This window comes from Triturus cristatus, chromosome 11 (assembly GCF_964204655.1).
Source record: "Triturus cristatus chromosome 11, aTriCri1.1, whole genome shotgun sequence".
NCBI classification, from domain to species: domain Eukaryota; kingdom Metazoa; phylum Chordata; class Amphibia; order Caudata; family Salamandridae; genus Triturus; species Triturus cristatus.
Window position 1 is genome coordinate 1,142,387,154 of NC_140594.1, and position 21,615 is coordinate 1,142,408,768.

General features: G+C 45.7%; 8 non-coding genes across 8 annotated transcripts; all 8 read right to left on the reverse strand.

Annotated features, from left to right (window-relative positions):
* Positions 1-2,226: 2,226 nt before the first annotated feature.
* On the reverse strand, positions 2,227-2,298 carry TRNAG-UCC (transfer RNA glycine (anticodon UCC)). Its single transcript has one exon. It is a non-coding gene; the product is annotated as a tRNA-Gly (tRNA).
* Positions 2,299-3,819: 1,521 nt separating this feature from the next.
* TRNAG-UCC (transfer RNA glycine (anticodon UCC)) lies at positions 3,820-3,891 on the reverse strand. Its single transcript has one exon. It is a non-coding gene; the product is annotated as a tRNA-Gly (tRNA).
* A 1,509-nt stretch (positions 3,892-5,400) lies between these two features.
* Positions 5,401-5,472, reverse strand: TRNAG-UCC (transfer RNA glycine (anticodon UCC)). The gene has a single exon. It is a non-coding gene; the product is annotated as a tRNA-Gly (tRNA).
* A 1,521-nt stretch (positions 5,473-6,993) lies between these two features.
* TRNAG-UCC (transfer RNA glycine (anticodon UCC)) lies at positions 6,994-7,065 on the reverse strand. The gene has a single exon. It is a non-coding gene; the product is annotated as a tRNA-Gly (tRNA).
* Positions 7,066-8,586: 1,521 nt separating this feature from the next.
* Positions 8,587-8,658, reverse strand: TRNAG-UCC (transfer RNA glycine (anticodon UCC)). The gene has a single exon. It is a non-coding gene; the product is annotated as a tRNA-Gly (tRNA).
* A 3,102-nt stretch (positions 8,659-11,760) lies between these two features.
* Positions 11,761-11,832, reverse strand: TRNAG-UCC (transfer RNA glycine (anticodon UCC)). The gene has a single exon. It is a non-coding gene; the product is annotated as a tRNA-Gly (tRNA).
* A 1,521-nt stretch (positions 11,833-13,353) lies between these two features.
* TRNAG-UCC (transfer RNA glycine (anticodon UCC)) lies at positions 13,354-13,425 on the reverse strand. The gene has a single exon. It is a non-coding gene; the product is annotated as a tRNA-Gly (tRNA).
* A 3,102-nt stretch (positions 13,426-16,527) lies between these two features.
* On the reverse strand, positions 16,528-16,599 carry TRNAG-UCC (transfer RNA glycine (anticodon UCC)). The gene has a single exon. It is a non-coding gene; the product is annotated as a tRNA-Gly (tRNA).
* Between the last annotated feature and the right edge of the window lie 5,016 nt (positions 16,600-21,615).

A 21,615-nucleotide genomic window follows, 5' to 3' on the forward strand; every position in this document is an offset into this window, starting at 1 on the left:
TTGGCTTTACCTGGGAGCCAGAGATCTACCCGGTGAGGGCTTACCCGGTGTGAGGCTTTTGAGTGTTTGGGAGCGTTCGGGACGTGAGAGGACGCTGGACAGGAAACTATGCCAATTTGAAGTATCCAACCTTCCTGCTGCAGCGAGAGGCTCTTTCCGTGGAAATCTGCCACTTGGAGTCCTCTCAACTTGCCCTCTGATAAAACATTTTTCTGAGCCGCAGTTACATCCGATGGTTACAAGGTGGCGCTGCATTCAGGTGAGAGCACAAGTATGCACAAAATCTTGGGGACTTTTGCCAGATTTATCGGTGGATCTTGCCTATTATTTTCAGAGGCTAGATATCGCCTAGAAATGCTTTTTAAAATAGGGTTGCTGGGGTTATAATGTCTGGTCGGGGCTCAGCCCTTTCCTTGCCTGCCCCCAGCAAAATATTTATTATCAGCACATGTGAGTGGTGAGTGCTTTATGGAAAATAGCATATATTGGGACAATGAATGTAGCAGATGAGGCGATCGAGATGTCTACCTACGTGTTTGTTTATTTTTTTATATAACGGCTGATTATTCTGTTTCTGATATTTCAGTTTTGTGACATGTTGCATTAAAATATATCCTGCTTGGAGAATATATAAATATTTGCACTGCGTTGGCCAGGAATCGAACCCGGGTCAACTGCTTGGAAGGCAGCTATGCTCACCACTATACCACCAACGCCCTCTGATGTGTGTCCTCTAGGTTCCAGATGTTACAACGCCGAGTGCAGTGGCAATCTTGCACCGGTTCCAATGGTGCATTTGGTGTGGATACCAACATGAAAAGCAGTAGAAATTGTCTTGCAGAGGGTAAAGAACTGGGGATTGAAACCAAGGACAAAGCTGTGCAGAAGAGAAGAAATGGAAAGCAGCAGTACAAATAGTGGAAATGAGCATATGGGCAGCATCGGAAGCAAAGCAGCGAAGAGAAAGGGAGTAAATTCCATGAAATGCATAGGAGATTGATAAAAGCAGAACAAAAAGGGAAGAATGAAATTCAAAGCATGCCCCGAAAAACGTGTGAAGGTCCCACCTGTCATTTATGCTTCTAATTGGGTATCTTTACTTTCAAAGTATAGGGTTGATCCTTTGACGATCACTCTCTTGATTTACAGCAGAGACAGATAGTTGAGAAGTCTTTTCTCACATAGCTAGCACAAGCCTGCGCTTTTCCTTGCTGGCAGGGTGGAAATGACAGATTAGTCCTAGGATGAAAAATCAAGCAATATTAGCAGAGGATGGTTTCGATCCATCGACCTCTGGGTTATGGGCCCAGCACGCTTCCGCTGCGCCACTCTGCTCCCTTGTGAAAGTGCTCTCTTTATGCAGAGGAGGAGCTTTCAGCGGAGTGGCAAGGGATTGGTGGGGCTCTCTCCTCATTTGCCTAAGCACATCGCAAGGTATGCTGGGTACAGAAAATCTTCATCTTCCCCACTCACAGTCAGTCATAACTGAAAGTGCAGACCCTCTTAGGAATTAGCCGTTTCAGGCCTTTACCAAGACAGCAGCTCTCTGTCCCTGTCCTTTCTCTGTGATCCTAGCACTAGCATACTCAGGATTTGGCTTTACCTGGGAGCCAGAGATCTACCCGGTGAGGGCGAGGCTTTTGAGCGTTTGGGAGCGTTCGGGACGTGAGAGGACGCTGGACAGGAAACTATGCCAATTTAAAGTATCCAACCTTCCTGCTGCAGTGAGAGGCTCTTTCCGTGGAAATCTGCCACTTGGAGTCCTCTCAACTTGCCCTCTGATAAAACATTTTTCTGAGCCGCAGTTACATCCGATGGTTACAAGGTGGCACTGCATTCAGGTGAGAGCACAAGTATGCACAAAATCTTGGGGACTTTTGCCAGATTTATCGGTGGATCTTGCCTATTATTTTCAGAGGCTAGATATCGCCTAGAAATGCTTTTTAAAATAGGGTTGCTGGGGTTATAATGTCTGGTCGGGGCTCAGCCCTTTCATTGCCTGCCCCCAGCAAAATATTTATTATCAGCACATGTGAGTGGTGAGTGCTTTATGGAAAATAGCATATATTGGGACAATGAATGTAGCAGATGAGGCGATCGAGATGTCTACCTACGTGTTTGTTTATTTTTTTATATAACGGCTGATTATTCTGTTTCTGATATTTCAGTTTTGTGACATGTTGCATTAAAATATATCCTGCTTGGAGAATATATAAATATTTGCACTGCGTTGGCCGGGAATCGATCCCGGGTCAACTGCTTGGAAGGCAGCTATGCTCACCACTATACCACCAACGCCCTCTGATGTGTGTCCTCTAGGTTCCAGATGTTACAACGCCGAGTGCAGTGGCAATCTTGCACCGGTTCCAATGGTGCATTTGGTGTGGATACCAACATGAAAAGCAGTAGAAATTGTCTTGCAGAGGGTAAAGAACTGGGGATTGAAACCAAGGACAAAGCTGTGCAGAAGAGAAGAAATGGAAAGCAGCAGTACAAATAGTGGAAATGAGCATATGGGCAGCATCGGAAGCAAAGCAGCGAAGAGAAAGGGAGTAAATTCCATGAAATGCATAGGAGATTGATAAAAGCAGAACAAAAAGGGAAGAATGAAATTCAAAGCATGCCCCGAAAAACGTGTGAAGGTCCCACCTGTCATTTATGCTTCTAATTGGGTATCTTTACTTTCAAAGTATAGGGTTGATCCTTTGACGATCACTCTCTTGATTTACAGCAGAGACAGATAGTTGAGAAGTCTTTTCTCACATAGCTAGCACAAGCCTCCGCTTTTCCTTGCTGGCAGGGTGGAAATGACAGATTAGTCCTAGGAAGAAAAATCAAGCAATATTAGCAGAGGATGGTTTCGATCCATCGACCTCTGGGTTATGGGCCCAGCACGCTTCCGCTGCGCCACTCTGCTCCCTTGTGAAAGTGCTCTCTTTATGCAGAGGAGGAGCTTTCAGCGGAGTGGCAAGGGATTGGTGGGGCTCTCTCCTCATTTGCCTAAGCACATCGCAAGGTATGCTGGGTACAGAAAATCTTCATCTTCCCCACTCACAGTCAGTCATAACTGAAAGTGCAGACCCTCTTAGGAATTAGCCGTTTCAGGCCTTTACCAAGACAGCAGCTCTCTGTCCCTGTCCTTTCTCTGTGATCCTAGCACTAGCATACTCAGGATTTGGCTTTACCTGGGAGCCAGAGATCTACACGGTGAGGGCTTGCCGGGTGCGAGGCTTTTGAGTGTTTGGGAGCGTTCGGGACGTGAGAGGACGCTGGACAGGAAACTATGCCAATTTGAAGTATCCAACCTTCCTGCTGCAGCGAGAGGCTCTTTCCGTGGAAATCTGCCACTTGGAGTCCTCTCAACTTGCCCTCTGATAAAACATTTTTCTGAGCCGCAGTTACATCCGATGGTTACAAGGTGGCACTGCATTCAGGTGAGAGCACAAGTATGCACAAAATCTTGGGGACTTTTGCCAGATTTATCGGTGGATCTTGCCTATTATTTTCAGAGGCTAGATATCGCCTAGAAATGCTTTTTAAAATAGGGTTGCTGGGGTTATAATGTCTGGTCGGGGCTCAGCCCTTTCATTGCCTGCCCCCAGCAAAATATTTATTATCAGCACATGTGAGTGGTGAGTGCTTTATGGAAAATAGCATATATTGGGACAATGAATGTAGCAGATGAGGCGATCGAGATGTCTACCTACGTGTTTGTTTATTTTTTTATATAACGGCTGATTATTCTGTTTCTGATATTTCAGTTTTGTGGCATGTTGCATTAAAATATATCCTGCTTGGAGAATATATAAATATTTGCACTGCGTTGGCCGGGAATCGAACCCGGATCAACTGCTTGGAAGGCAGCTATGCTCACCACTATACCACCAACGCCCTCTGATGTGTGTCCTCTAGGTTCCAGATGTTACAACGCCGAGTGCAGTGGCAATCTTGCACCGGTTCCAATGGTGCATTTGGTGTGGATACCAACATGAAAAGCAGTAGAAATTGTCTTGCAGAGGGTAAAGAACTGGGGATTGAAACCAAGGACAAAGCTGTGCAGAAGAGAAGAAATGGAAAGCAGCAGTACAAATAGTGGAAATGAGCATATGGGCAGCATCGGAAGCAAAGCAGCGAAGAGAAAGGGAGTAAATTCCATGAAATGCATAGGAGATTGATAAAAGCAGAACAAAAAGGGAAGAATGAAATTCAAAGCATGCCCCGAAAAACGTGTGAAGGTCCCACCTGTCATTTATGCTTCTAATTGGGTATCTTTACTTTCAAAGTATAGGGTTGATCCTTTGACGATCACTCTCTTGATTTACAGCAGAGACAGATAGTTGAGAAGTCTTTTCTCACATAGCTAGCACAAGCCTGCGCTTTTCCTTGCTGGCAGGGTGGAAATGACAGATTAGTCCTAGGAAGAAAAATCAAGCAATATTAGCAGAGGATGGTTTCGATCCATCGACCTCTGGGTTATGGGCCCAGCACACTTCCGCTGCGCCACTCTGCTCCCTTGTGAAAGTGCTCTCTTTATGCAGAAGAGGAGCTTTCAGCGGAGTGGCAAGGGATTGGAGGGGCTCTCTCCTCATTTGCCTAAGCACATCGCAAGGTATGCTGGGTACAGAAAATCTTCATCTTCCCCACTCACAGTCAGTCATAACTGAAAGTGCAGACCCTCTTAGGAATTAGCCGTTTCAGGCCTTTACCAAGACAGCAGCTCTCTGTCCCTGTCCTTTCTCTGTGATCCTAGCACTAGCATACTCAGGATTTGGCTTTACCTGGGAGCTAGAGATCTACCCGGTGAGGGGAGGCTTTTGAGCGTTTGGGAGCGTTCGGGACGTGAGAGGACGCTGGACAGGAAACTATGCCAATTTGAAGTATCCAACCTTCCTGCTGCAGCGAGAGGCTCTTTCCGTGGAAATCTGCCACTTGGAGTCCTCTCAACTTGCCCTCTGATAAAACATTTTTCTGAGCCGCAGTTACATCCGATGGTTACAAGGTGGCGCTGCATTCAGGTGAGAGCACAAGTATGCACAAAATCTTGGGGACTTTTGCCAGATTTATCGGTGGATCTTGCCTATTATTTTCAGAGGCTAGATATCGCCTAGAAATGCTTTTTAAAATAGGGTTGCTGGGGTTATAATGTCTGGTCGGGGCTCAGCCCTTTCCTTGCCTGCCCCCAGCAAAATATTTATTATCAGCACATGTGAGTGGTGAGTGCTTTATGGAAAATAGCATATATTGGGACAATGAATGTAGCAGATGAGGCGATCGAGATGTCTACCTACGTGTTTGTTTATTTTTTTATATAACGGCTGATTATTCTGTTTCTGATATTTCAGTTTTGTGACATGTTGCATTAAAATATATCCTGCTTGGAGAATATATAAATATTTGCACTGCGTTGGCCAGGAATCGAACCTGGGTCAACTGCTTGGAAGGCAGCTATGCTCACCACTATACCACCAACGCCCTCTGATGTGTGTCCTCTAGGTTCCAGATGTTACAACGCCGAGTGCAGTGGCAATCTTGCACCGGTTCCAATGGTGCATTTGGTGTGGATACCAACATGAAAAGCAGTAGAAATTGTCTTGCAGAGGGTAAAGAACTGGGGATTGAAACCAAGGACAAAGCTGTGCAGAAGAGAAGAAATGGAAAGCAGCAGTACAAATAGTGGAAATGAGCATATGGGCAGCATCGGAAGCAAAGCAGCGAAGAGAAAGGGAGTAAATTCCATGAAATGCATAGGAGATTGATAAAAGCAGAACAAAAAGGGAAGAATGAAATTCAAAGCATGCCCCGAAAAACGTGTGAAGGTCCCACCTGTCATTTATGCTTCTAATTGGGTATCTTTACTTTCAAAGTATAGGGTTGATCCTTTGACGATCACTCTCTTGATTTACAGCAGAGACAGATAGTTGAGAAGTCTTTTCTCACATAGCTAGCACAAGCCTGCGCTTTTCCTTGCTGGCAGGGTGGAAATGACAGATTAGTCCTAGGAAGAAAAATCAAGCAATATTAGCAGAGGATGGTTTCGATCCATCGACCTCTGGGTTATGGGCCCAGCACGCTTCCGCTGCGCCACTCTGCTCCCTTGTGAAAGTGCTCTCTTTATGCAGAGGAGGAGCTTTCAGCAGAGTGGCAAGGGATTGGTGGGGCTCTCTCCTCATTTGCCTAAGCACATCGCAAGGTATGCTGGGTACAGAAAATCTTCATCTTTCCCACTCACAGTCAGTCATAACTGAAAGTGCAGACCCTCTTAGGAATTAGCCGTTTCAGGCCTTTACCAAGACAGCAGCTCTCTGTCCCTGTCCTTTCTCTGTGATCCTAGCACTAGCATACTCAGGATTTGGCTTTACCTGGGAGCCAGAGATCTACCCGGTGAGGGCTTGCCCGGTGTGAGGCTTTTGAGCGTTTGGGAGCGTTCGGGACGTGAGAGGACGCTGGACAGGAAACTATGCCAATTTAAAGTATCAAACCTTCCTGCTGCAGTGAGAGGCTCTTTCCGTGGAAATCTGCCACTTGGAGTCCTCTCAACTTGCCCTCTGATAAAACATTTTTCTGAGCCGCAGTTACATCCGATGGTTACAAGGTGGCGCTGCATTCAGGTGAGAGCACAAGTATGCACAAAATCTTGGGGACTTTTGCCAGATTTATCGGTGGATCTTGCCTATTATTTTCAGAGGCTAGATATCGCCTAGAAATGCTTTTTAAAATAGGGATGCTGGGGTTATAATGTCTGGTCGGGGCTCAGCCCTTTCATTGCCTGCCCCCAGCAAAATATTTATTATCAGCACATGTGAGTGGTGAGTGCTTTATGGAAAATAGCATATATTGGGACAATGAATGTAGCAGATGAGGCGATCGAGATGTCTCCCTACGTGTTTTTTTTTTTTTTTATATAACGGCTGATTATTCTGTTTCTGATATTTCAGTTTTGTGACATGTTGCATTAAAATATATCCTGCTTGGAGAATATATAAATATTTGCACTGCGTTGGCCGGGAATCAAACCCGGGTCAACTGCTTGGAAGGCAGCTATGCTCACCACTATACCACCAACGCCCTCTGATGTGTGTCCTCTAGGTTCCAGATGTTACAACGCCGAGTGCAGTGGCAATCTTGCACCCGTTCCAATGGTGCATTTGGTGTGGATTCCAACATGAAAAGCAGTAGAAATTGTCTTGCAGAGGGTAAAGAACTGGGGATTGAAACCAAGGACAAAGCTGTGCAGAAGAGAAGAAATGGAAAGCAGCAGTACAAATAGTGGAAATGAGCATATGGGCAGCATCGGAAGCAAAGCAGCGAAGAGAAAGGGAGTAAATTCCATGAAATGCATAGGAGATTGATAAAAGCAGAACAAAAAGGGAAGAATGAAATTCAAAGCATGCCCCGAAAAACGTGTGAAGGTCCCACCTGTCATTTATGCTTCTAATTGGGTATCTTTACTTTCAAAGTATAGGGTTGATCCTTTGACGATCACTCTCTTGATTTACAGCAGAGACAGATAGTTGAGAAGTCTTTTCTCACATAGCTAGCACAAGCCTGCGCTTTTCCTTGCTGGCAGGGTGGAAATGACAGATTAGTCCTAGGAAGAAAAATCAAGCAATATTAGCAGAGGATGGTTTCGATCCATCGACCTCTGGGTTATGGGCCCAGCACGCTTCCGCTGCGCCACTCTGCTCCCTTGTGAAAGTGCTCTCTTTATGCAGAGGAGGAGCTTTCAGCGGAGTGGCAAGGGATTGGTGAGGCTCTCTCCTCATTTGCCTAAGCACATCGCAAGGTATGCTGGGTACAGAAAATCTTCATCTTCCCCACTCACAGTCAGTCATAACTGAAAGTGCAGACCCTCTTAGGAATTAGCCGTTTCAGGCCTTTACCAAGACAGCAGCTCTCTGTCCCTGTCCTTTCTCTGTGATCCTAGCACTAGCATACTCAGGATTTGGCTTTACCTGGGAGCCAGAGATCTACCCGGTGAGGGCTTACCCGGTGTGAGGCTTTTGAGTGTTTGGGAGCGTTCGGGACGTGAGAGGACGCTGGACAGGAAACTATGCCAATTTGAAGTATCCAACCTTCCTGCTGCAGCGAGAGGCTCTTTCCGTGGAAATCTGCCACTTGGAGTCCTCTCAACTTGTCCTCTGATAAAACATTTTTCTGAGCCGCAGTTACATCCGATGGTTACAAGGTGGCACTGCATTCAGGTGAGAGCACAAGTATGCACAAAATCTTGGGGACTTTTGCCAGATTTATCGGTGGATCTTGCCTATTATTTTCAGAGGCTAGATATCGCCTAGAAATGCTTTTTAAAATAGGGATGCTGGGGTTATAATGTCTGGTCGGGGCTCAGCCCTTTCATTGCCTGCCCCCAGCAAAATATTTATTATCAGCACATGTGAGTGGTGAGTGCTTTATGGAAAATAGCATATATTGGGACAATGAATGTAGCAGATGAGGCGATCGAGATGTCTACCTACGTGTTTGTTTATTTTTTTATATAACGGCTGATTATTCTGTTTCTGATATTTCAGTTTTGTGACATGTTGCATTAAAATATATCCTGCTTGGAGAATATATAAATATTTGCACTGCGTTGGCCGGGAATCGAACCCGGGTCAACTGCTTGGAAGGCAGCTATGCTCACCACTATACCACCAACGCCCTCTGATGTGTGTCCTCTAGGTTCCAGATGTTACAACGCCGAGTGCAGTGGCAATCTTGCACCGGTTCCAATGGTGCATTTGGTGTGGATACCAACATGAAAAGCAGTAGAAATTGTCTTGCAGAGGGTAAAGAACTGGGGATTGAAACCAAGGACAAAGCTGTGCAGAAGAGAAGAAATGGAAAGCAGCAGTACAAATAGTGGAAATGAGCATATGGGCAGCATCGGAAGCAAAGCAGCGAAGAGAAAGGGAGTAAATTCCATGAAATGCATAGGAGATTGATAAAAGCAGAACAAAAAGGGAAGAATGAAATTCAAAGCATGCCCCGAAAAACGTGTGAAGGTCCCACCTGTCATTTATGCTTCTAATTGGGTATCTTTACTTTCAAAGTATAGGGTTGATCCTTTGACGATCACTCTCTTGATTTACAGCAGAGACAGATAGTTGAGAAGTCTTTTCTCACATAGCTAGCACAAGCCTCCGCTTTTCCTTGCTGGCAGGGTGGAAATGACAGATTAGTCCTAGGAAGAAAAATCAAGCAATATTAGCAGAGGATGGTTTCGATCCATCGACCTCTGGGTTATGGGCCCAGCACGCTTCCGCTGCGCCACTCTGCTCCCTTGTGAAAGTGCTCTCTTTATGCAGAGGAGGAGCTTTCAGCGGAGTGGCAAGGGATTGGAGGGGCTCTCTCCTCATTTGCCTAAGCACATCGCAAGGTATGCTGGGTACAGAAAATCTTCATCTTCCCCACTCACAGTCAGTCATAACTGAAAGTGCAGACCCTCTTAGGAATTAGCCGTTTCAGGCCTTTACCAAGACAGCAGCTCTCTGTCCCTGTCCTTTCTCTGTGATCCTAGCACTAGCATACTCAGGATTTGGCTTTACCTGGGAGCTAGAGATCTACCCGGTGAGGCGAGGCTTTTGAGCGTTTGGGAGCGTTCGGGACGTGAGAGGACGCTGGACAGGAAACTATGCCAATTTGAAGTATCCAACCTTCCTGCTGCAGCGAGAGGCTCTTTCCGTTGAAATCTGCCACTTGGAGTCCTCTCAACTTGCCCTCTGATAAAACATTTTTCTGAGCCGCAGTTACATCCGATGGTTACAAGGTGGCGCTGCATTCAGGTGAGAGCACAAGTATGCACAAAATCTTGGGGACTTTTGCCAGATTTATCGGTGGATCTTGCCTATTATTTTCAGAGGCTAGATATCGCCTAGAAATGCTTTTTAAAATAGGGTTGCTGGGGTTATAATGTCTGGTCGGGGCTCAGCCCTTTCCTTGCCTGCCCCCAGCAAAATATTTATTATCAGCACATGTGAGTGGTGAGTGCTTTATGGAAAATAGCATATATTGGGACAATGAATGTAGCAGATGAGGCGATCGAGATGTCTACCTACGTGTTTGTTTATTTTTTTATATAACGGCTGATTATTCTGTTTCTGATATTTCAGTTTTGTGACATGTTGCATTAAAATATATCCTGCTTGGAGAATATATAAATATTTGCACTGCGTTGGCTGGGAATCGAACCCGGGTCAACTGCTTGGAAGGCAGCTATGCTCACCACTATACCACCAACGCCCTCTGATGTGTGTCCTCTAGGTTCCAGATGTTACAACGCCGAGTGCAGTGGCAATCTTGCACCGGTTCCAATGGTGCATTTGGTGTGGATACCAACATGAAAAGCAGTAGAAATTGTCTTGCAGAGGGTAAAGAACTGGGGATTGAAACCAAGGACAAAGCTGTGCAGAAGAGAAGAAATGGAAAGCAGCAGTACAAATAGTGGAAATGAGCATATGGGCAGCATCGGAAGCAAAGCAGCGAAGAGAAAGGGAGTAAATTCCATGAAATGCATAGGAGATTGATAAAAGCAGAACAAAAAGGGAAGAATGAAATTCAAAGCATGCCCCGAAAAACGTGTGAAGGTCCCACCTGTCATTTATGCTTCTAATTGGGTATCTTTACTTTCAAAGTATAGGGTTGATCCTTTGACGATCACTCTCTTGATTTACAGCAGAGACAGATAGTTGAGAAGTCTTTTCTCACATAGCTAGCACAAGCCTGCGCTTTTCCTTGCTGGCAGGGTGGAAATGACAGATTAGTCCTAGGAAGAAAAAGCAAGCAATATTAGCAGAGGATGGTTTCGATCCATCGACCTCTGGGTTATGGGCCCAGCACGCTTCCGCTGCGCCACTCTGCTCCCTTGTGAAAGTGCTCTCTTTATGCAGAGGAGGAGCTTTCAGCGGAGTGGCAAGGGATTGGTGGGGCTCTCTCCTCATTTGCCTAAGCACATCGCAAGGTATGCTGGGTACAGAAAATCTTCATCTTCCCCACTCACAGTCAGTCATAACTGAAAGTGCAGACCCTCTTAGGAATTAGCCGTTTCAGGCCTTTACCAAGACAGCAGCTCTCTGTCCCTGTCCTTTCTCTGTGATCCTAGCACTAGCATACTCAGGATTTGGCTTTACCTGGGAGCCAGAGATCTACCCGGTGAGGGCTTACCCGGTGTGAGGCTTTTGAGTGTTTGGGAGCGTTCGGGACGTGAGAGGACGCTGGACAGGAAACTATGCCAATTTGAAGTATCCAACCTTCCTGCTGCAGCGAGAGGCTCTTTCCGTGGAAATCTGCCACTTGGAGTCCTCTCAACTTGCCCTCTGATAAAACATTTTTCTGAGCCGCAGTTACATCCGATGGTTACAAGGTGGCGCTGCATTCAGGTGAGAGCACAAGTATGCACAAAATCTTGGGGACTTTTGCCAGATTTATCGGTGGATCTTGCCTATTATTTTCAGAGGCTAGATATCGCCTAGAAATGCTTTTTAAAATAGGGTTGCTGGGGTTATAATGTCTGGTCGGGGCTCAGCCCTTTCATTGCCTGCCCCCAGCAAAATATTTATTATCAGCACATGTGAGTGGTGAGTGCTTTATGGAAAATAGCATATATTGGGACAATGAATGTAGCAGATGAGGCGATCGAGATGTCTACCTACGTGTTTGTTTGTTTTTTTATATAACGGCTAATTATTCTGTTTCTGATATTTCAGTTTTGTGACATGTTGCATTAAAATATATCCTGCTTGGAGAATATATAAATATTTGCACTGCGTTGGCCGGGAATCGAACCCGGGTCAACTGCTTGGAAGGCAGCTATGCTCACCACTATACCACCAACGCCCTCTGATGTGTGTCTTCTAGGTTCCAGATGTTACAACGCCGAGTGCAGTGGCAATCTTGCACCCGTTCCAATGGTGCATTTGGTGTGGATTCCAACATGAAAAGCAGTAGAAATTGTCTTGCAGAGGGTAAAGAACTGGGGATTGAAACCAAGGACAAAGCTGTGCAGAAGAGAAGAAATGGAAAGCAGCAGTACAAATAGTGGAAATGAGCATATGGGCAGCATCGGAAGCAAAGCAGCGAAGAGAAAGGGAGTAAATTCCATGAAATGCATAGGAGATTGATAAAAGCAGAACAAAAAGGGAAGAATGAAATTCAAAGCATGCCCCGAAAAACGTGTGAAGGTCCCACCTGTCATTTATGCTTCTAATTGGGTATCTTTACTTTCAAAGTATAGGGTTGATCCTTTGACGATCACTCTCTTGATTTACAGCAGAGACAGATAGTTGAGAAGTCTTTTCTCACATAGCTAGCACAAGCCTGCGCTTTTCCTTGCTGGCAGGGTGGAAATGACAGATTAGTCCTAGGAAGAAAAATCAAGCAATATTAGCAGAGGATGGTTTCGATCCATCGACCTCTGGGTTATGGGCCCAGCACGCTTCCGCTGCGCCACTCTGCTCCCTTGTGAAAGTGCTCTCTTTATGCAGAGGAGGAGCTTTCAGCGGAGTGGCAAGGGATTGGTGGGGCTCTCTCCTCATTTGCCTAAGCACATCGCAAGGTATGCTGGGTACAGAAAATCTTCATCTTCCCCACTCACAGTCAGTCATAACTGAAAGTTCAGACCCTCTTAGGAATTAGCCGTTTCAGGCCTTTACCAAGACAGCAGCTCTCTGTCCCTGTCCTTTCTCTGTGATCCTAGCACTAGCATACTCAGGATTTGGCTTTACCTGGGAGCCAGAGATCTACACGGTGAGGGCTTGCCCGGTGCGAGGCTTTTGATTGTTTGGGAGCGTTCGGGACGTGAGAGGACGCTGGACAGGAAACTATGCCAATTTGAAGTATCCAACCTTCCTGCTGCAGCGAGAGGCTCTTTCCGTGGAAATCTGCCACTTGGAGTCCTCTCAACTTGCCCTCTGATAAAACATTTTTCTGAGCCGCAGTTACATCCGATGGTTACAAGGTGGCACTGCATTCAGGTGAGAGCACAAGTATGCACAAAATCTTGGGGACTTTTGCCAGATTTATCGGTGGATCTTGCCTATTATTTTCAGAGGCTAGATATCGCCTAGAAATGCTTTTTAAAATAGGGTTGCTGGGGTTATAATGTCTGGTCGGGGCTCAGCCCTTTCATTGCCTGCCCACAGCAAAATATTTATTATCAGCACATGTGAGTGGTGAGTGCTTTATGGAAAATAGCATATATTGGGACAATGAATGTAGCAGATGAGGCGATCGAGATGTCTACCTACGTGTTTGTTTATTTTTTTATATAACGGCTGATTATTCTGTTTCTGATATTTCAGTTTTGTGACATGTTGCATTAAAATATATCCTGCTTGGAGAATATATAAATATTTGCACTGCGTTGGCCGGGAATCGAACCCAGGTCAACTGCTTGGAAGGCAGCTATGCTCACCACTATACCACCAACGCCCTCTGATGTGTGTCCTCTAGGTTCCAGATGTTACAACGCCGAGTGCAGTGGCAATCTTGCACCGGTTCCAATGGTGCATTTGGTGTGGATACCAACATGAAAAGCAGTAGAAATTGTCTTGCAGAGGGTAAAGAACTGGGGATTGAAACCAAGGACAAAGCTGTGCAGAAGAGAAGAAATGGAAAGCAGCAGTACAAATAGTGGAAATGAGCATATGGGCAGCATCGGAAGCAAAGCAGCGAAGAGAAAGGGAGTAAATTCCATGAAATGCATAGGAGATTGATAAAAGCAGAACAAAAAGGGAAGAATGAAATTCAAAGCATGCCCCGAAAAACGTGTGAAGGTCCCACCTGTCATTTATGCTTCTAATTGGGTATCTTTACTTTCAAAGTATAGGGTTGATCCTTTGACGATCACTCTCTTGATTTACAGCAGAGACAGATAGTTGAGAAGTCTTTTCTCACATAGCTAGCACAAGCCTGCGCTTTTCCTTGCTGGCAGGGTGGAAATGACAGATTAGTCCTAGGAAGAAAAATCAAGCAATATTAGCAGAGGATGGTTTCGATCCATCGACCTCTGGGTTATGGGCCCAGCACACTTCCGCTGCGCCACTCTGCTCCCTTGTGAAAGTGCTCTCTTTATGCAGAAGAGGAGCTTTCAGCGGAGTGGCAAGGGATTGGAGGGGCTCTCTCCTCATTTGCCTAAGCACATCGCAAGGTATGCTGGGTACAGAAAATCTTCATCTTCCCCACTCACAGTCAGTCATAACTGAAAGTGCAGACCCTCTTAGGAATTAGCCGTTTCAGGCCTTTACCAAGACAGCAGCTCTCTGTCCCTGTCCTTTCTCTGTGATCCTAGCACTAGCATACTCAGGATTTGGCTTTACCTGGGAGCTAGAGATCTACCCGGTGAGGGGAGGCTTTTGAGCGTTTGGGAGCGTTCGGGACGTGAGAGGACGCTGGACAGGAAACTATGCCAATTTGAAGTATCCAACCTTCCTGCTGCAGCGAGAGGCTCTTTCCGTGGAAATCTGCCACTTGGAGTCCTCTCAACTTGCCCTCTGATAAAACATTTTTCTGAGCCGCAGTTACATCCGATGGTTACAAGGTGGCGCTGCATTCAGGTGAGAGCACAAGTATGCACAAAATCTTGGGGACTTTTGCCAGATTTATCGGTGGATCTTGCCTATTATTTTCAGAGGCTAGATATCGCCTAGAAATGCTTTTTAAAATAGGGTTGCTGGGGTTATAATGTCTGGTCGGGGCTCAGCCCTTTCCTTGCCTGCCCCCAGCAAAATATTTATTATCAGCACATGTGAGTGGTGAGTGCTTTATGGAAAATAGCATATATTGGGACAATGAATGTAGCAGATGAGGCGATCGAGATGTCTACCTACGTGTTTGTTTATTTTTTTATATAACGGCTGATTATTCTGTTTCTGATATTTCAGTTTTGTGACATGTTGCATTAAAATATATCCTGCTTGGAGAATATATAAATATTTGCACTGCGTTGGCCAGGAATCGAACCCGGGTCAACTGCTTGGAAGGCAGCTATGCTCACCACTATACCACCAACGCCCTCTGATGTGTGTCCTCTAGGTTCCAGATGTTACAACGCCGAGTGCAGTGGCAATCTTGCACCGGTTCCAATGGTGCATTTGGTGTGGATACCAACATGAAAAGCAGTAGAAATTGTCTTGCAGAGGGTAAAGAACTGGGGATTGAAACCAAGGACAAAGCTGTGCAGAAGAGAAGAAATGGAAAGCAGCAGTACAAATAGTGGAAATGAGCATATGGGCAGCATCGGAAGCAAAGCAGCGAAGAGAAAGGGAGTAAATTCCATGAAATGCATAGGAGATTGATAAAAGCAGAACAAAAAGGGAAGAATGAAATTCAAAGCATGCCCCGAAAAACGTGTGAAGGTCCCACCTGTCATTTATGCTTCTAATTGGGTATCTTTACTTTCAAAGTATAGGGTTGATCCTTTGACGATCACTCTCTTGATTTACAGCAGAGACAGATAGTTGAGAAGTCTTTTCTCACATAGCTAGCACAAGCCTGCGCTTTTCCTTGCTGGCAGGGTGGAAATGACAGATTAGTCCTAGGATGAAAAATCAAGCAATATTAGCAGAGGATGGTTTCGATCCATCGACCTCTGGGTTATGGGCCCAGCACGCTTCCGCTGCGCCACTCTGCTCCCTTGTGAAAGTGCTCTCTTTATGCAGAGGAGGAGCTTTCAGCGGAGTGGCAAGGGATTGGTGGGGCTCTCTCCTCATTTGCCTAAGCACATCGCAAGGTATGCTGGGTACAGAAAATCTTCATCTTCCCCACTCACAGTCAGTCATAACTGAAAGTGCAGACCCTCTTAGGAATTAGCCGTTTCAGGCCTTTACCAAGACAGCAGCTCTCTGTCCCTGTCCTTTCTCTGTGATCCTAGCACTAGCATACTCAGGATTTGGCTTTACCTGGGAGCCAGAGATCTACCCGGTGAGGGCTTGCCCGGTGTGAGGCTTTTGAGCGTTTGGGAGCGTTCGGGACGTGAGAGGACGCTGGACAGGAAACTATGCCAATTTAAAGTATCCAACCTTCCTGCTGCAGTGAGAGGCTCTTTCCGTGGAAATCTGCCACTTGGAGTCCTCTCAACTTGCCCTCTGATAAAACATTTTTCTGAGCCGCAGTTACATCCGATGGTTACAAGGTGGCACTGCATTCAGGTGAGAGCACAAGTATGCACAAAATCTTGGGGACTTTTGCCAGATTTATCGGTGGATCTTGCCTATTATTTTCAGAGGCTAGATATCGCCTAGAAATGCTTTTTAAAATAGGGTTGCTGGGGTTATAATGTCTGGTCGGGGCTCAGCCCTTTCATTGCCTGCCCCCAGCAAAATATTTATTATCAGCACATGTGAGTGGTGAGTGCTTTATGGAAAATAGCATATATTGGGACAATGAATGTAGCAGATGAGGCGATCGAGATGTCTACCTACGTGTTTGTTTTTTTTTTTATATAACGGCTGATTATTCTGTTTCTGATATTTCAGTTTTGTGACATGTTGCATTAAAATATATCCTGCTTGGAGAATATATAAATATTTGCACTGCGTTGGCCGGGAATCGAACCCGGGTCAACTGCTTGGAAGGCAGCTATGCTCACCACTATACCACCAACGCCCTCTGATGTGTGTCTTCTAGGTTCCAGATGTTACAACGCCGAGTGCAGTGGCAATCTTGCACCCGTTCCAATGGTGCATTTGGTGTGGATTCCAACATGAAAAGCAGTAGAAATTGTCTTGCAGAGGGTAAAGAACTGGGGATTGAAACCAAGGACAAAGCTGTGCAGAAGAGAAGAAATGGAAAGCAGCAGTACAAATAGTGGAAATGAGCATATGGGCAGCATCGGAAGCAAAGCAGCGAAGAGAAAGGGAGTAAATTCCATGAAATGCATAGGAGATTGATAAAAGCAGAACAAAAAGGGAAGAATGAAATTCAAAGCATGCCCCGAAAAACGTGTGAAGGTCCCACCTGTCATTTATGCTTCTAATTTTGTATCTTTACTTTCAAAGTATAGGGTTGATCCTTTGACGATCACTCTCTTGATTTACAGCAGAGACAGATAGTTGAGAAGTCTTTTCTCACATAGCTAGCACAAGCCTGCGCTTTTCCTTGCTGGCAGGGTGGAAATGACAGATTAGTCCTAGGAAGAAAAATCAAGCAATATTAGCAGAGGATGGTTTCGATCCATCGACCTCTGGGTTATGGGCCCAGCACGCTTCCGCTGCGCCACTCTGCTCCCTTGTGAAAGTGCTCTCTTTATGCAGAGGAGGAGCTTTCAGCGGAGTGGCAAGGGATTGGTGGGGCTCTCTCCTCATTTGCCTAAGCACATCGCAAGGTATGCTGGGTACAGAAAATCTTCATCTTCCCCACTCACAGTCAGTCATAACTGAAAGTGCAGACCCTCTTAGGAATTAGCCGTTTCAGGCCTTTACCAAGACAGCAGCTCTCTGTCCCTGTCCTTTCTCTGTGATCCTAGCACTAGCATACTCAGGATTTGGCTTTACCTGGGAGCCAGAGATCTACACGGTGAGGGCTTGCCCGGTGCGAGGCTTTTGATTGTTTGGGAGCGTTCGGGACGTGAGAGGACGCTGGACAGGAAACTATGCCAATTTGAAGTATCCAACCTTCCTGCTGCAGCGAGAGGCTCTTTCCGTGGAAATCTGCCACTTGGAGTCCTCTCAACTTGCCCTCTGATAAAACATTTTTCTGAGCCGCAGTTACATCCGATGGTTACAAGGTGGCACTGCATTCAGGTGAGAGCACAAGTATGCACAAAATCTTGGGGACTTTTGCCAGATTTATCGGTGGATCTTGCCTATTATTTTCAGAGGCTAGATATCGCCTAGAAATGCTTTTTAACCCCTTCGCTGCTAGGCCTTTTCCCCTCCTGTGCTAAGCCCTTTTTGGGCTATTTGAGGTAGTGCGCGCTTAGGCCCCTGTAACTTTTTGACCACATTAGGTATCCACGCCAAATTTGCGTCCTTTTCTTCCAACATCTTGGGGATTCTAAAGGTACCCAGGGTTTGTGGATTCTCCTAGAGGGGTCACAGAAATTAGTCAAAATACAGCAATTTTTTTTTTTTTTTGTGAAAAATGTGAAAAACGGGCTGCAAATGAAAGCTTCTGGGTTTTTCTCTGCAAATGGTATCAAAAAAGGGTTTGTGGGGCTGAAATCACAATTTCTCCAGCTTTTAGGGAATGACAGACTTTTGTTAGAAAACCAACATTTTTTACACAGTTTTGGCATTTTTCTGGGACATACCCTATTTTTGCTATTTTTTGTGCTTTCAACCTCCTTCCAGTTAACGGTAGAAAAGGGTAACAAAACAATAATGGATCCTGGAAAGCTATACATTTTTGAAAAGTAGACAAATTTCTGAATTCAGCAAGGGGTCATTTGCGTAGATCCATCAAGGTTTCTTTATAGAAATTTACAGGCAAATATAGGAGAAATTAAAAATTTGTTGAAAAAAGCAGCCTCTTGAGTCAACGTTTTTACCTGTAACTTCTTCGAATTATGACATCTCTTTGAAAGCAATGTACCGTTACATCCGGTAGACCTTCCTGGTTGTGTGGACATATAGGACTTGTAGGTTCATCAAGAGCCCAACGAACCCAGAGTAGAAAAATGAGCAGCATTTTGTAATGTTTTTTTTTTTTGGTCCGGGTATATAGCAATTATTGTGGGAAAATGTATACTTGGAAAAATCGGTATGAAAGTCACCTATGTATTTCTGAAATGGGAACAAATTACAGAGTTCAGAAACAGTGCATATTTGCACATTTTCGAAATTGGGAATACTCATATTTGCATGACAATTATTGGTCATTTTTCAAAATGACTTTTTTTTTACACAATGTCTTTCATTTGGAAGGGAGAAATGCATCAAAAATCAACAGGTAATAACAGTTGCTTTACAAATTTGAACTACCCTAAGTCTCCCGAGAAAAATGGTACCTCACTTGTGTGGGTAGGCATAGTGCCCACGACAGGAAGTGGCTCAAAACCTAAGGTGAACACACCACATTTTCACACTGAAAATTTACACTTTTTTTGCAAAGAGTCTAGCTGTAGTTTTTGAACCCTAGCCCTGCCGGCACCTAGGGAAACCTAGCAAACCTATACATTTTTGAAAACTAGACACCCAGGGGAATCCAGGATGGGGTGACTTGACTGCCTCCCACCATGGTCTGTTACCCAGAATCCCTTGCAAACGTAAAAAATTGAAAAAAAACCCACATTTTCCCCACATTTCTGTGATGCAAAGTTCTGGAATCTGCGTGGATCCACAAATTTCCACCCACCCCACGTTCCCCAAAGTCCTACGAGAAAAATGGTACCTCACTTGTGCGGGTCGGCCTAGTGCCCGCGACAGGAAACGGCGCAAAACGCAACGTGGTTTTGGAGTGAAAAATGACCCTTTTTTTGGCAAAGTGACTAGCTGTAGATTTTGTACCCTAGCCCTGCCGGCACCTAGGGAAACCTAGCAAACCTATACATTTCTGAAAACTAGACACCCAGGGGAATCCAGGATGGGGTGACTTGACTGCCTCCCACCATGGTCTGTTACCCAGAATCCCTTGCAAACGTAAAAAATTGAAAAAAAACCCACATTTTCCCCACATTTCTGTGATGCAAAGTTCTGGAATCTGCGTGGATCCACAAATTTCCACCCACCCCGCGTTCCCCAAAGTCCTACGAGAAAAATGGTACCTCACTTGTGCGGGTCGGCCTAGTGCCCGCGACAGGAAACGGCGCAAAACGCAACGTGGTTTTGGAGTGAAAAATGACCCTTTTTTTGGCAAAGTGACTAGCTGTAGATTTTGTACCCTAGCCCTGCCGGCACCTAGGGAAACCTAGCAAACCTATACATTTCTGAAAACTAGACACCCAGGGGAATCCAGGATGGGGTGACTTGACTGCCTCCCACCATGGTCTGTTACCCAGAATCCCTTGCAAACGTAAAAAATTGACAAAAAAAACACATTTTCCCCACATTTCTGTGATGGAAAGTTCTGGAATCTGCGTGGATCCACAAATTTCCACCCACCCCGCGTTCCCCAAAGTCCTACGAGAAAAATGGTACCTCACTTGTGCGGGTCGGCCTAGTGCCCGCGACAGGAAACGGCGCAAAACGCAACGTGGTTTTGGAGTGAAAAATGACCCTTTTTTTGGCAAAGTGACTAGCTGTAGATTTTGTACCCTAGCCCTGCCGGCACTTAGGGAAACCTAGCAAACCTATACATTTCTGAAAACTAGACACCCAGGGGAATCCAGGATGGGGTGACTTGACTGCCTCCCACCATGGTCTGTTACCCAGAATCCCTTGCAAACGTAAAAAATTGACAAAAAAAACACATTTTCCCCACATTTCTGTGATGGAAAGTTCTGGAATCTGCGTGGATCCACAAATTTCCACCCACCCCGCGTTCCCCAAAGTCCTACGAGAAAAATGGTACCTCACTTGTGCGGGTCGGCCTAGTGCCCGCGACAGGAAACGGCGCAAAACGCAACATGGTTTTGGAGTGAAAAATGACCCTTTTTTTGGCAAAGTGACTAGCTGTAGATTTTGTACCCTAGCCCTGCCGGCACCTAGGGAAACCTAGCAAACCTATACATTTCTGAAAACTAGACACCCAGGGGAATCCAGGATGGGGTGACTTGACTGCCTCCCACCATGGTCTGTTACCCAGAATCCCTTGCAAACGTAAAAAATTGACAAAAAAAACACATTTTCCCCACATTTCTGTGATGGAAAGTTCTGGAATCTGCGTGGATCCACAAATTTCCACCCACCCCGCGTTCCCCAAAGTCCTACGAGAAAAATGGTACCTCACTTGTGCGGGTCAGCCTAGTGCCCGCGACAGGAAACGGCGCAAAACGCAACGTGGTTTTGGAGTGAAAAATGACCCTTTTTTTGGCAAAGTGACTAGCTGTAGATTTTGTACCCTAGCCCTGCCGGCACCTAGGGAAACCTAGCAAACCTATACATTTCTGAAAACTAGACACCCAGGGGAATCCAGGATGGGGTGACTTGACTGCCTCCCACCATGGTCTGTTACCCAGAATCCCTTGCAAACGTAAAAAATTGACAAAAAAAACACATTTTCCCCACATTTCTGTGATGGAAAGTTCTGGAATCTGCGTGGATCCACAAATTTCCACCCACCCCGCGTTCCCCAAAGTCCTACGAGAAAAATGGTACCTCACTTGTGCGGGTCGGCCTAGTGCCCGCGACAGGAAACGGCGCAAAACGCAACGTGGTTTTGGAGTGAAAAATGACCCTTTTTTTGGCAAAGTGACTAGCTGTAGATTTTGTACCCTAGCCCTGCCGGCACCTAGGGAAACCTAGCAAACCTATACATTTCTGAAAACTAGACACCCAGGGGAATCCAGGATGGGGTGACTTGACTGCCTCCCACCATGGTCTGTTACCCAGAATCCCTTGCAAACGTAAAAAATTGACAAAAAAAACACATTTTCCCCACATTTCTGTGATGGAAAGTTCTGGAATCTGCGTGGATCCACAAATTTCCACCCACCCCGCGTTCCCCAAAGTCCTACGAGAAAAATGGTACCTCACTTGTGCGGGTCGGCCTAGTGCCCGCGACAGGAAACGGCGCAAAACGCAA